Source organism: Petaurus breviceps, unplaced genomic scaffold (genome assembly GCF_028583685.1).
Source record: "Petaurus breviceps papuanus isolate PSGF00001 unplaced genomic scaffold, PetGlider_PUasm1.0 187, whole genome shotgun sequence".
Classification (NCBI taxonomy): Eukaryota; Metazoa; Chordata; class Mammalia; order Diprotodontia; family Petauridae; genus Petaurus; species Petaurus breviceps.
Genome location: NW_027185799.1, coordinates 25,469,119 through 25,483,526, shown reverse-complemented (window position 1 = coordinate 25,483,526; position 14,408 = coordinate 25,469,119). Strand labels below are relative to the sequence as shown.

The window sequence follows — 14,408 nt, the reverse complement described above, 5'->3', positions numbered from 1 at the left end:
CCATTATACCTCATCTAACCCAGTCTACAGCAGGGATTCCAAGCCCATGAACTTTCTTTGTTTTTTAAAATTCTATTAATCATTTCAATATGATTGATTTCCTTTGTGATCCCATTAATTTTACTTTATGCATTAAAAAAATTATTCAGAGAAAGGCTCCATAGAACTGCCAAAGTAGTTCATGCCACACACAAAAAAAGGCTAAGAATCCCTGGTCTAGATTAATGAATTTATATGAAAATCTAAAATTTCTGAGAGTTTTGAGGCAAGTTGTATACTTTATAATTAGTGTTTAAACACAATCTTGGAAGATGTAGAAGACTTCTATTATAGAAACTGATGGAGAAACAGACGAAGGAATTTGTTAAACCAGTCGTGGAAAGTATCTTTTCTTTCTTTTTTTTTTTTCAGGTCAAAGAAGGCAGCCTTTATTACACTGAACCGAGGCGGAATTATGTTGGTTGTTTTCTAGATGGAGGGCTAGGTCTCCAAAGTCAGTCAGTCAGTCAACAAACATCTGGTAAGTGCTTGCTATGTGCCCAACTCACTGTGCTATGCACTGAGATACAAAGTAAGGCAAAAAGTAGGCCCTGCCCTCAAGAAGCTGACATTCTGAAAGTGGACACAGTGCCACAGGCAGTCCATACAAAGTCCCGCAGTCAGGAGATGGGCTTGTGCTCCAGGAGTTGCAAACAGGGTCCTGTTGAGATGGGAAGGTTGGGCCGAGCTCAGCTGCCACCCAATCCAGGAGATGAGAGGGAGGCGCTCCCCCATCCTTCTGAGTGAGGTCTCTGGCCACCTCCCACAGCAGCTTATTGCTGGTGCAGACTGAACCTCTGGCTTCCTCCGGGTTGAGTGAAAACCTGACTTGTGGCTGACTTGGAAAGACAAAGAGCCCCCACTGTACTGGATTCCCCAGCTGGCTGGCTCAGTCCTTCAGTTAGGAGCGAAGGCAAAAGAAGATGAGGCAACGTTCTGGGTGACTCTTTTTAGTTCCCCCAGCAGAACTTTCTGCCCTCTACGTGCTGGTGTCTCTTCTGCTGACACAAGACGGGCTGTGGGTGGTCTAAGTGCCGGGCACCAGCATCTCCAGCGCGGGCTCTGTGAAGATAGATGGCCGTGGGGCCCTGATGCAGTAGAGGCCATGCACGAAGATGGGTATTGTGTAGCGGTAGCAGCCCTGAAGGCCGTGGGTGTAGCCCTGGTTCCGGGGGTGGAGCAGGTGGGCCAGCGGCATGGTGAAGACATCATCCACCTCCCGTGGGTTAGGCGTGAGGTCCAGAGATTCCAGGGTCCCCACCTGGGCAATGACCGGGTCAGTGATGGAGTTTCTCTGGTCATTCACTGGCTTCATGACACCCCACACGTTCTCCTCTTGGACGAGAAGGCCTACCGTAGCTCTTCCCTTGTCTCCCGGAGAGCTGTGTGGACAATATCGGGGTCCTGAGGGTCACACTGGTTCCCTGGGAAACTGACGTCCCCTTTGTGCTTCCCTACGAGGCAGCTGGAGCGGAGTGTGTGGAGCAGGTATGCTTCACGGTGCCCGAAACACAGAGGCACCAGCACAGCCGCGAGGCCTTCCGAGGGCGGTGTTTGGCCGTGGTGGCCTCCAGCAATTGTCGGCATCGCTGTTCATTGGCACTGGACGGGACGGGGCGTGGCTGGGGGGGGGTCTCCTCTGGCTCGGTAGGCCATTCCCTCCCCAGGGGCCGGGCTGCCTGCTAGTTGGGAGCAGCGAGGGAAGCTTGGCGCCTTGGAGCTCTGGGCCCGCCGTGCCAGTAGCCGGAGCAAAATGGCTGCGGCGGGGGTCAGGGCCCGAGGAGGAGTCCTAGGGAGCCCCCAGCCCCGCGCCGGAGGGGGCTGTGCGTGTGAGCTGGGGCGCGAGTGCACCTACCGAGGGAAGTTCGGGGAGGGCGGAGGCCGAAAAGTTAAGAGACTGAACTGGGGCATCTATAAGAAGAGAAAGCACTCAAAAGAGGAGCCTGAAAATCTTTGGATATTAAGAAATAATCAGTCAAGGATGCTTGCTACTGCAAAATGAGTTGATTTGCAGATAATTTACAAATTCTCAGTCTAAATGGCCTAAAGTCTCCTTTATATTTATCTCCACCTCTAACAATTAATTTTAGTATCGCATAAGTGTAATCTAGACATTTTATCAATGATGTATTATGCCCTTATTGGCCTTGTGCTTAATTATGCTAATCTACATTTTAAAATTAAGTTTAGTTTTCCTTGTTTAAATTTTGATTGGGAGGGGTATGTGGAAGCAGAAGCAGGAAAAGGTAATTAATGTTAGGCATACTGGAACTGATTATGGCAGCCAGGAAAAGTGTATCAAGTCCATCAAGATGGCAGGTTATACCTGGAAAGACTTTATTAATTTATGCAGAACGAAATAGAACCAGGTGAACAACTTATATAATGACTACAATATGGTAAAGACAAATAACTTTGAAAGAATTAGAAACTCTGATCAGTGTAATGACCAACCACAGTTTCAGAAGACTAATGATGAAATATGCTCCCCATCTCCTGATGGAGAAGTGAAGGACTCAGAGTGCAGAATGAGACATATTTTTTGGATACAGGCAATACAGAAATTTGTATTGCTTAACTATACATGTTTGTAATGGATTTTATTTTTCTTCCATTCTCAATCTGATGGCAGGGGGTATGACTTGGGGTGGGAAGGAGAAACAGCAGATTTTTGCTGTTTGAAAAAAATAAAACTTAATTTTAAAAAAGGGCAAGTTATAGGAATTTGACTTTAAACATGGCTTAATGGAAGACAGTACTATTGTTTGTATGTCACAGACTAGATGAATTCCTTTTAGTATAGAATATGAGCTCCTTGACGGCAGAGACTGTGCCTAATCCATAGTAAGTACTTAATAAGTGCTTTTTAAAATTTTATTAATTGTCATAAGTAACCACTAGGGATAGCAAAATCAAAACTTTATAAAAGGACAAAGAATGACTGCCACCACTTCACTACTGTATCTGCCCACTACCACTACTAGTCTCCTTCTAATAAGACACATTTCTTGGATGCTGACCTTACTCAAATGGATCTATGATCTCAGAGATTTAAGAGTTCCCTTTAACAAGGTAGATTCAGCTTATTTATGCTCCCAAAGGGTTTTGTTCATTTTCTCCTGAAATGGAGAAAAACTCACCACAATAAGTTCACCCAAGGTGCTGGAGGTTTTCTTCACTTACCCCCAGTATCAGTGGGCAACAGTGGAACACACTGGTTTTCCTTCTGTCATTTCTCGACCTTCACATGTGACTAGCCCATCTTTTCTTCCTATCATAGCCTAAGTAAAGACTCAAAATATGGCTGCTCAGAGATTTTTCTAAGCAGCCAGCTTTTGTGATTAAAATACAGCCAAATGCTGATTGGTTGGCCCACACTAAAACCTAACCCTGAGGTCATCATTATTGCAGGTATTCAAGCAACTTTCAAACACAGTGGAGAAATGACTTCTGGGAGAAATCCTGCACTATTGTGGAGCAGGTCATACAGTGACCTCTGACCCAGTCTTCTGTACATGGAAGGAAACCTAGAAAAGAGATGCTGAGAAGAGATCCTTGTGCACCTTTCTCAGCACATAGACAGACACACAGACAATCTCCCAAGTCCTAGATATTCCCATCTGTTGAATGAGTTTTATGAATAGAATGTTAGCCTTCCAGCCCAGTACTAGGTAGAAAGTGACCCTTAACAGCTAATTCTGAGATTTGACCACAAGTTCCTGGATTTGTCTCCCCTGGATCTGTCATCTATAAGCATGGAGTAAATTAGCATCATAACAACTAGCATTTATATTGTGCTTTAAGATTTGCAAAGTGCTTTACAAATATTATTCCATTTTATCTTTACAACCATCCTGGGAAATAGGCACTATTATTATACTCATTTTGTTGTTGTTGTTGTCTAGTAGTTTCAGTAATGGCTGACTCTTCAGGACCCCCTTTGGGTTTTTGTTTGTTTGCTTGCTTGCTTTTTGGAGGAGGGAAGGCAGGGCAATTGGGGTTAACCACCTAGCTTCCCCTGGGGTTTTCTTGACAAAGATATTGGAGTAGTTTGCCATTTCTTTCTCCAAATCATTTAACAGATGAGGAAACTGAGGCAAATAGGGTTAAGTGACTAGCCCAGAGCCACACAACTAGTAAGTGTCTAAGTACAAATTTGAACTTGGATCCTCTTGACTCCAGGTATAACATTTTATCCAGTGCATCACCTAGTTGCCCCTTTTTACAGATTCCCCTTTTACAGATGAGCAAGTTGAGAGAGTCAGAGGCTAAGTGAACATGAGAAGGGTCACAGAGCTGGCACCTGTTAGCAAAGACTCTCCAAGCTGGGGGCGGCTAGGTAGCACAGTGAATAGAGCACTGGCCCTGGAGTCAGGAGGACCAGAGTTCAAATCCAGCCTCAGACACTTGACACACTTACTAGCCATGTGACTTTGGGCAAGTCACTTAACCCCAATTGCCCTCAAAAAAAAAAAGCTGCATTACCATCCAAGGCTCTGTGAACTGATAGATGTTCCTCTCTTTTTAGAAAGAACAGTGACTGAGAGTTTCTTTGAGTGATAGTAGGTACATAAAGGGCCTACCTCACTAAAAGAACTGAAATTTAAATTTCAAGGACTCAAATGAATCCATCAAACCATGAACTCAAACAACTGCCAATTGTATAATGATGGTTAATAGGAAAACAGTGTCCAACATACCATTCCATAAATTGAGACCCACTACAATTCTCTGGGAGTTTCCAAAACTTTTCAGTGATACAATCCATCAAATATCATCCATCAAAAATCCTTTCCTTAAGGCTCTGGAGATGCCACAAGGCATTCCCTTCCCTCGAAGCTTCTGAAGATTCATGTCTCATTGGTAAGTTCAGTGATAATTAATTGTGACAGAGTGATTAATTGAGGTATAGTGTCCACCTGAACGGAGAGAACAGAGGCACAGTTCAAGTGCAAAACTTGGAGCATTTATTGGGTGAGTACCGTAAATGATCTGGGAACAGGAGACCTGGTCTGTCTGCTCCAAGACTAGGGGATTTAGGGAGTGGTTCATGTGGTTTTACAACAAAGGAGGCCACAGAGTAGGAGGAATGCAGAGTACCCAGAACCAGAATGTTTGTGCAAGCTTTGTCCATTTGGGGCCAATATGAGAACCAGTCTGAGCCAGCCCTGTGGCTGCTGTTACAGCAGAGGTGTTCCAGGTTCACCCAGTGGACATGACAAAGGATCGCTGGTATGTCAGACTTGAACAACACTCATTCTGCCTCCTGACTGGCTTATTATTATTATTCTGGATTATTTCAGCCTCTCCTGGATAATAGGGAAGATTAAAAAAAATGAAGGTGAATAGTAAATTCATTATTCATTCAATTTCTACAATGAGTGCCCCTTCCAAACCAGTGAGCATTGACAGTCAGGCACACCAGGAAGTAGTTTTTGATTCCTTGCCACCAAAGACTGGTTCTGCTATATTGAAAACTTCTGTAATTGAAATTCTAAAGTTTCCAATCTGTCTGGGTCTCAATTTCTTCATTTATAAAAGGAGGGGGTGGGGTGTGTGTTAGACTACCAGATTGCTAATGTTTCTTGTAGCTTTAAAATGCTAGGTCTTTTTTAATTCTTTGGCAATAGAATATATAAATATATAAATAAACTAGCATAAACATTAGGAGAGAGCCAACCTAATTGACTCTGTTTGAAGGGCAGATGATGAAATTGAAGATAATCTCTTGATTTTTACTTTGGATAAGAAAACTATTTTTCCCCCACTTCATGCCTTTCCCTACACTTCTCCATTTCTCATACTATTTCCACTATACTCAAGGAAATGCAAAAAATATATTGGAACTGGAAAAATGACAATATAATACTGCTTCAGAATAAGGACAGCAAGCATAAAAACAAGCTGCTTTGGATTACCAGAGGAATTGCTGGAATCCTGAATATGGAAGGAGAAAATAAAGCCTCTTGGGATTATTTAGTTTATTAGAGCCCTTCTAAGGCAAAGAATGCCAGCGGCTAAAGCTTAAATGAAAGAAAACAGGAGTGTGTAGAGGATACCTATTATTAAAGATTTAATGTGCTAATCATTGGGAAGTCTCAGTTTTAACTATTCTACTCTAATACTTTTTTGTTTGTGTCGACAGTTTTCTATGGGTTCTGATAACAATGTGGGTTCCAACTGTTTCACCCCAATTATTGGAATTCACCCCAAATGTAGTCATACTACTGTTAGGAGGGCTGTCCCCCACACTTAGCATGACAGTGTCATTGTGCGACTCAAAGGGTAGTAGAATAGACTACTATTTATATATACTACTAGAATTTTATACTACTAGAATTACTAGAATAATATACTACTAGAATTTTAGCCTCTTCTTCCTTTCTCCAAGGGAGACTTTAATTTCTACCAGGAAAGAAACAACAGATTGAGGTTGGAAGCCTGGCCACTCATTTCTCCTTAGAGAAATTATATCTCTTTATTCACTTAAGTATTACTGGTCTAGGGGATGTGATTTTTTCAAGTTCAATCTAACTTCTGATCACCTTTTCATTGTTGGGGCAAGCAAGAACCCCAAGCTTTATAACTCTCCACCAAATACCAGTTTCACAATGAACACATATAGAAGGTAATTAAGACACCCATTTATCCAAGTTGAATAGCAAAAAAAGGGAAAACAGAGAAAATCAACATAGGTGAATATGTACCAGACAATACAGAGTGGAAACGCTATTCCATTAGGAGTGTGGAAACAACTTCCCAAGTCCCTAGGGCAGCATGCTGAGGATAAGGTCCTTATAGAGACTGCCAACTCCTGTAGCCTTCTTCCCAGAGTCTTTCTCTCCAGCAATCTGAAGCGAGGTTGGAATTGTCCATTTTCTCTCTTGAAGCTGAAAGCCAGAAGTGCCCCCAATCCAAAGAAACTCAACTATGAAAAGTGAAGAGTTCTTCTGTTTCTTTCTTTGCCAGCTTCATCCTACCTCTCACATAAGCAGTGTAGCACTGATATTAACCAATAATCAGAGAGAACCATACCAATAGGCTTTGGGATTGAGGTTCTACTCCCAAAAGAAAAATCTTTCAACAAAGAATTGAACAAAATGGATGAGAAAATTGGTGTTAAAACCACTCTTGCCCTTCAATTCTCCCTTGAAATTTCTCCCTATTAGACTGAGAATTTGCAGGGGGTACAATTCTCAACTGAGGAAGTCTGGAAATGCCAGTTTTAAACCTGACATACCCCCCATTCATCTTTATGAAGTCCTATTCATTTCTAGCTACCTAAGGGTCTGATGTCAGATCAGTGTTAGTGTCTCTCTCTCTCTCCTTGGGATAAAGTATTTCTACGAGATTGGCTTAAAAAAAATTCTACATGGTCTCTTGAGATCCCTAAATCCTTCATATATACTTCACATTGACAACTAGATTTTGGCTTATAAAGATTATATTTGAAAAGGAGTCCTAGATTGCTCCTGCAAGAGATTCTAGAAGGCATTTGTCTTTATTGGGGATCCCTGTGGTCTTTTCTTAAAAAGAATCTTTCTTTCCTGATCTCTGCTTGTCCTGCTTTTCCTTTCCAATGTCTGTCATGAAGCAGAGGGCATTTGGGTTGGACCTCTTAGGGCTAAAAACAAAGTACATTATATATGAATGCTACCTGAAAAGTTTAAACCCCTTTTAATTCAGGCATAGATATATTTAGAGTGAAGGAAGTTCCAGAGTTGCTGTTGGTCCTGCCCCTTAGTGAGGAGATATTCTAGAGTTCTCTAATTGGCTCTCTTGGGGCAGCTAAATTGTACAGTAGATTGAACACTGGGCCTGAAGTCAAGCAGACTCATTTTGCTGGGTTCAAATTCAGTCTCAGATACTTTCTAGCTGTAGGACCTTGGCCAAGTCATTTAATCCTGTTTGCCTCAGTTTCCTCATATGTAAAAATAACTGGAGAAGGAAATGGCAAACCACTCCAGTATCTTTGTGAAGGAAACCCAAAATGTGCTCATGAAGAATCAGATACGACTAAAAAACAACTGAACTGAAATTGGCCCTCTTGCCATCTTCCTCCTGTGCAGCAGGAATTCAAATACAGCCTCAAATGTGTCTAAATTCTGACTTTGACAGTTATCCACTATACAACCTCATAAAAAATTTAATTCTGATTTTATTAACATATAAGCCAATCTCAAATACAAAATAAAATAATATAATATAGATATTTATAACATACAAATTAATAATAATTTCAATGTGTTGGGTTGTACTTTTTTTTGTAAAAAATTTCTCAAGACATGTATCTTTGATGGCCCTGCTACTCATACTTCTTTTTTAAACTTTTTATTTCTATTTCATTTGTCCCTTCAACCCCCATCTTGAACAACATTTTAAAAAACACAAAAAATAAAGCTTTCAAGATATGTGTAATCTGACAAAATAAACTCCCATATTGGCCATGCCTAAAAAAATGTATGTTTCTTTCTATATTTTAAATATCACCTCTCTGGAAAGAGTCAAGCATCATGCTTCATCTTTTTTTTTTATTCACATTTTATCATTTCATTGATCAGAATTCTAAAGTCTGTCAAAGTTGTTTTTTCTCAATAATGTTTTTATCTTTGTATAGATTGTTCTTCTACTTCTGCTCATACCACTTGAATAAGTTCAAAGAGGTCTTCCCAATTTCTTCCGAAACCATCCATTTCATCGTTTCTTTTGTTGTTTTATTTTTGAGGGGGATTGGGGGAGGTAACTGGTGTTAAGCAACTTGCCCAGGGTCACACGGATAGTAAGTGTCTGAGGCTGGATCTGAACTTAGGTCCTCCTGACTTCGGGACTGGTGCTCTATCCACTACACCACCTAGCTGCCCCTCCCTTCATCCTTTCTTATGACACAATAATATTCTATTACATCCATATAATACAATTTGCTTGGTTATTCCTCGATGGGGATAGTTTCCAACTGGTTCCCCTTGGTTTCCAATTTTTGGTTATCATGAAAAGAGATGTCCATAAGTATTTTTTGTACATACAAATCCCTTTCCATTTTCTTTGATTTCTTTGATAGGCCTAGTAGTGGTATAGCTGGGTCAAAGGGTATGCAGAGTTTAATAATTTTGAGGGCATAGTTCTAAAATGATTTCTAGAATGGCTGGGCTGATTCCCAGGTTCACTATTATAACTGCTTTCCTGAAGTCCCTCTAACATTTGTCATTTTTTCTTTTGTCATCTTTGTCTGTTGGATGGGTATGAGGTGAAACCTAAAAGTTGTTTTGATTTGAAATTTTCTAATTATTAGTAATTTAGAACATTTTTAAAATTTGGTTGTTGTTTGGATTTCTTCCTTTGAAAACTGCTTAAATTTTTTGACCATGTATATATTGGAGAATGACTCATTTGAATACATTGCTTTCTACAAACATGGGCTATTCCTGGGTACATAGAATCAGACAATTGCTCTAGGTCAGGTATCCTTAACCTGGGGTCCTTGAACACTCAAAGGATCAATGTATAGGTTTCAATTCAGTCTGTGAACCTGGATGGGAAAAAAGTCATATCTTTATTTTCATTACTCTCACAAAAATTTAGCATTTTCTTCAGTTATTTACACATTTAAAAACATTGTTCTGAGAAGTCCATAGGTTTCACCAGAATGCCAAAGGGGGTTCATTAAATGAAAAAGATTGAGAATCCCTGCATTAAGCCATAGACTTTCAGAAAATCATAAGAGGCATAGAAGAAGAGGCAGAATGGTCAGAAATTGAAGAAGGAATGCTTTTGAATTGACATAACAAGAATTTCCAGTAAAGACAAGCATCTTCTACCATAGACAATGAGGTAATATCAATACTAAACATATATGCACTAAATGGAATAGCATCCTGATTTCTAAAGGAGAAATTAAATGAGTTACAGGAGGAAATAGTAAGGCTATGCTAGTGGGGAACCTCAACTTCCCTCCTCCCCCCCTCAGAACTAGATAAATAAAAAAAGAAAGAAATTAAAGAGGTAAATATAATTTTAGCAAAGTTAGATATGATGTACTTCTGAAGAAAACTGAATGGGGAGAGAAATGAATATACCTTTTTCTCAGCAATATCTGGCCCCTACACAAAAATTCACCATATATTAGGGCATAAAAACCTCACAATCCAGTGCAGAAAGGCAGAAATATTAAATGCAGCCTTTTCAGATCATGATGCAATAAAAATTACATTTGAAAAAGGGCAGTGGAAACATGGATTATAAATTAATTGGAGACTAAATAATTTAATCCTAAAGAATGAGTAGGTCAAAGAGTAAGTAACAGAAATGATAAATAATTTCATTAAAGATAATGACAACAATGAAACAACATATGAAAATTTATGGGATGCAGCCAAAACACTACTTAAGGTGAAATTTTTTATCTCTAAATACCTATATCAATAAAATAGAGAAAGAACAAAGCAATGGATTGAGTAGGCAACCAAAAAAGCCAGGGAAAAGAAAGATTTTAAATCTTGAATTAAACAATAAGTTAGAAATTCTAAAAATCAAAGGATGGATTAATAAATTTGAAAGTAAGAAAACCATTGAACTACTAAATAAAACTATGAGCTGATTTTATGAAAAAAAAAAAAGATAAGCCACTGATTAAGTTGATTTTTTTTTAAAGCAATCGGGGTTAAGTAACTTGCTCAAGGTTACATGGTCAGTTATTTCTGGGTGGGTGCTAAGTATCTGAGCCCGTATTTGATCCCCAGAGATTAAGTTGATTTTTAAATAAAAGAAAGAAGAAAACTAAAATTACCAGTAGCAAAAATGTAAAGGATGTGTTAACCACGAATAAAGAGGAAATTAAAACAATTGTTTGGAGTTATTTTGCCCAATTATAAGCCAATAAATCTAACAATCTAGGTAAAATGGATGAATATTTACAAAAATATAAATTGCTCAGATTAACATAAGAGGAAATAGAATATTTAAATAACCCTATCTTAGAAAAAGAAATTGAACAAGCCATCAATGAGGTCTCTATGAAAAAACCACCAGGACCAGATAGATTCACAAGTGAATTCTACCAATTAAAGAACAACTAATTCCAAATACTCTATAAACTATCTGGAAAAAGAGACAAAGAAGGAGTCCTACCAAATTCCTTTTATGACACAAATATAGTGCTGTTGCCTAAACCAGAAAAAGTCAAAACAAATAAAGAAAACTATATACCAGTTTCCCAAATGAATATCAAGGCAAAAATTTTAAATAAAATACTTGTAAAGAGATTACAGCAATATATCACAAAGATCATATATTATGAACACGTGGGATCTATACTAGTAATGTAGGGCTGGTTCAGTATTAGGAAAACTATCAGCATAATTGATCATATCAAAAACAAAACCAATGGAAATCATATGATTATCTCAATAGATGCAGGAAAAGCTTTTTGACAAAATACAACACCCATTCCTATTAAAAACATTAGAAAGCATTACAAATTAAGCTATAAGTAACAGTTAACGTTTGTTTTGGCCAGAAACTTCCTCTCCTAGATCTATTTTTTTTTAAACAGAAACTACTCTTTGCCTCATTTAAAAAATTAAGCCTTAATCACTGAGTGAATATTTAAATCATGTACCAAACAAGAGATAGAGAGTTTTATAGGATGGAAAATGGATAATTTTGATTACATTAAATTACAAAGTTTTTGCAAAGATTTAGCTGAGACTAAATCAGAAAAAGACTGGGGGAAAATTTCACAAGTTTCTCTGATAAATGTCTCATTTATCAAATATATAGAAAACTGAGTCAAATTTATAAGAATACAATAAAACTAATAATGAATAAAGGAAAATATGAGCAAAAGACATGAAAGACTAAGACATAACATTCTAAAAAATGATTAGATCAAAGAACAAATCATAGAAACAATAAATAATTATGTAAGTGATAATGAAAGAACATAGCAAAACTTTTTAGGATATAACTAAAGCAATCTTCATTTTTCTCTATCAGAGCAAAAGTGCAATTTCTATCTCTGTAATGAAATTGCAAAAGTAGAAAGCAGAAATACTTCAAAGGTTCCTGGCAAATGACAGGTCGATTGGCTAAAAGTTCTACATTGGCAATTTGCCATATCCCAAAACTTCTAAGTCTTGTCTTCATTATTTCATCCATCCATCCTCTATGCTCCTATCCCCTATCAGAATCATTCAAAAATGACTTCAGATTTATGTGTCTATAGAATTATATCATGCCAAAAATTAGATGAGTTCTTAGTGATTAATCCAAACCACTCATTTTATATATAATGAGAGTTAACAAGGTGATCTCTTCCAGTGCCTTCAAAATATGATAATTTTATTATTTTAGAAAACATTTTATTTTTCCAATTATTTTCTTTTATTTGTTATTAGTTTTATTGCATTATATATTTCTGTAGAGAGTGTATTTACTGCAACTGTCTTTTAAATACTGTTTGATTTTTTTTATGTGCACATGATTAGTCTTATAAAAGTGTTACATGATGCAGAAGTATGTGTATTCTTTAATATTCCCATTCAGAAGTTGCTATAGATCTGATGGAAAAAAAATGATTTCTTTTTAGGCTAGTTTTATTGTGCAAGGAGAGTTGAAGATAACTTTAGATTCATAGTTCTATCCTTGCTTCTTTAAATCTAATTAAATAGGAAGCACAAAACCATTTCAACTAACCAGAGATGGAGTAGCCTGAAACCTCAACCAAGTGTTTGTTTTTTCTCCTCCTCAGTGCAGTCCAGGGTTGGACTCTTGACTTTGCATGAATTTGGGCTCATGGAAGCATTCTGGTGAGGTAGAAAGGGATGAGAGCCAGTACTAGGTTGAGTTCTCTTAAGGGAAAAGAATGTTTCTGTGAGAAATCAAGAAATTATGAAACGAGGGGTGACTAGGTGGATAGTGAATAGAGCACCAGCCCTGGGGTCAGGAGAAACTGAGTTCAAATCTGACCTAAGACACTTAACACAAAAACTAGCTGTGTGACCTTGGGCAAGTCGCTTAACCCCAAATGCCCTCCAAAAAGAAAGAAATTATGAAACGATTGATAGTGTGGGGCGCGGGAGGTCTATGTTGATGTAGAGAAATGGAAGTACTTCTAGAAGCCAAATAGTTTCAAACTTTTTTTTGAGAATCATAAATCAGCATTTATTATTTAAGTTCAAGAATAGGCTGACTGGGAGGTGGGGTGCATATTCAGAATGGAGTCAAAGATTGAACCCTAGGAGAGGGGGGAGGAGGGAGGAGACAAGGAGACCAGAGCCTCTCATCTGTGTCTGCTCTAGACAGGCTTGATACTGATTCCTGAGGCTTGGTCCAGGGCACACAATGAAGCACACAATAAGATGAAGTTCCAGTGGGGTACAGGTTTAGGAAAACATCAAGGGGTGGCCAAAGCTACACATTCAACCAAAGGCAAGGGCTGAATTCTCCTTGGATGAGCAGCACCTCTTTCTTTTATAGAATCAAAGCATAGAAGTTTGATAAACTCCATCCCACACATTTCAGCTCTTATGAAACCTTCTCTCAGTTAGTCTTTGTGTGAACAGATTCTTTCATCACCTCTCTAACTCCTTGTACTTTGCTTCTAGTTGTGGGGGAAGATGTGTCATAGCAGAAAGTTCAAGTAGGGAGTTAAGACAACTGATTCAAGGTCCAGCTCTGCCAAAAGATAGCAGCTAGGTTATCTTAGATAAATGGTGTTTTCATTTGCTTTTCTGAATCTCAGTTCTCTTATCTGTAAAAAAGAGGAAGGTAGACTAGAGAATCCTTAAATTTCCCCTTCCACCTCCAACATTCTAAGACTCTATCTGAGCTCCTAGGAAAAGATGTCTATTGGCAAAGTTATGGCTCATGAATCTATAGTGGGACAGATGAGCTGTCCCTCAAGGTACACCCCCACCGCACACCCCTCAAAAAAACTCCCTGGCAAAGTATAGAAGTGGAAAGAGAGAATGGGGGGGGGGAATAGAGCCCAGGCAGGAAGTTGGAAGTGGGAGAAAAGTATACAAGATGAGAGATTCTGTGACTTTATATAGGATATTACATTTTTAAAGAAGTGGGAGGAGAAAGAAGAAAGGAGAAAGAAACTATTAGTGAGTAGTTTTCTGTTAAGCAACAACTGAGTGGAAATTGCATTTTGTATTTTTCTAAGGGAACATGGGAAATTTTTCAAGGAAACTAATAAGGACTAGAGGCAATTCACACACGTACACAGTCACACACACACACTCACATTCTATGTCTGTCTCTGTCTCTCTAAGTCTGTGTCTCTGTCTGTCTCTCCTTGTCTCCTTCCCCCACACCAATCTCTCTCTCTCTCTCTCTCTCTCTCTCTCCCTCCCTCCCTCCTTGTCTCC

General features: G+C 38.7%; 1 pseudogene; it reads right to left on the bottom strand.

The window, feature by feature from the left end:
* Positions 1 to 521: 521 nt before the first annotated feature.
* LOC138163066 (mitochondrial coenzyme A diphosphatase NUDT8 pseudogene) lies at positions 522 to 8,732 on the bottom strand (annotated as a pseudogene).
* Positions 8,733 to 14,408: the final 5,676 nt, after the last annotated feature.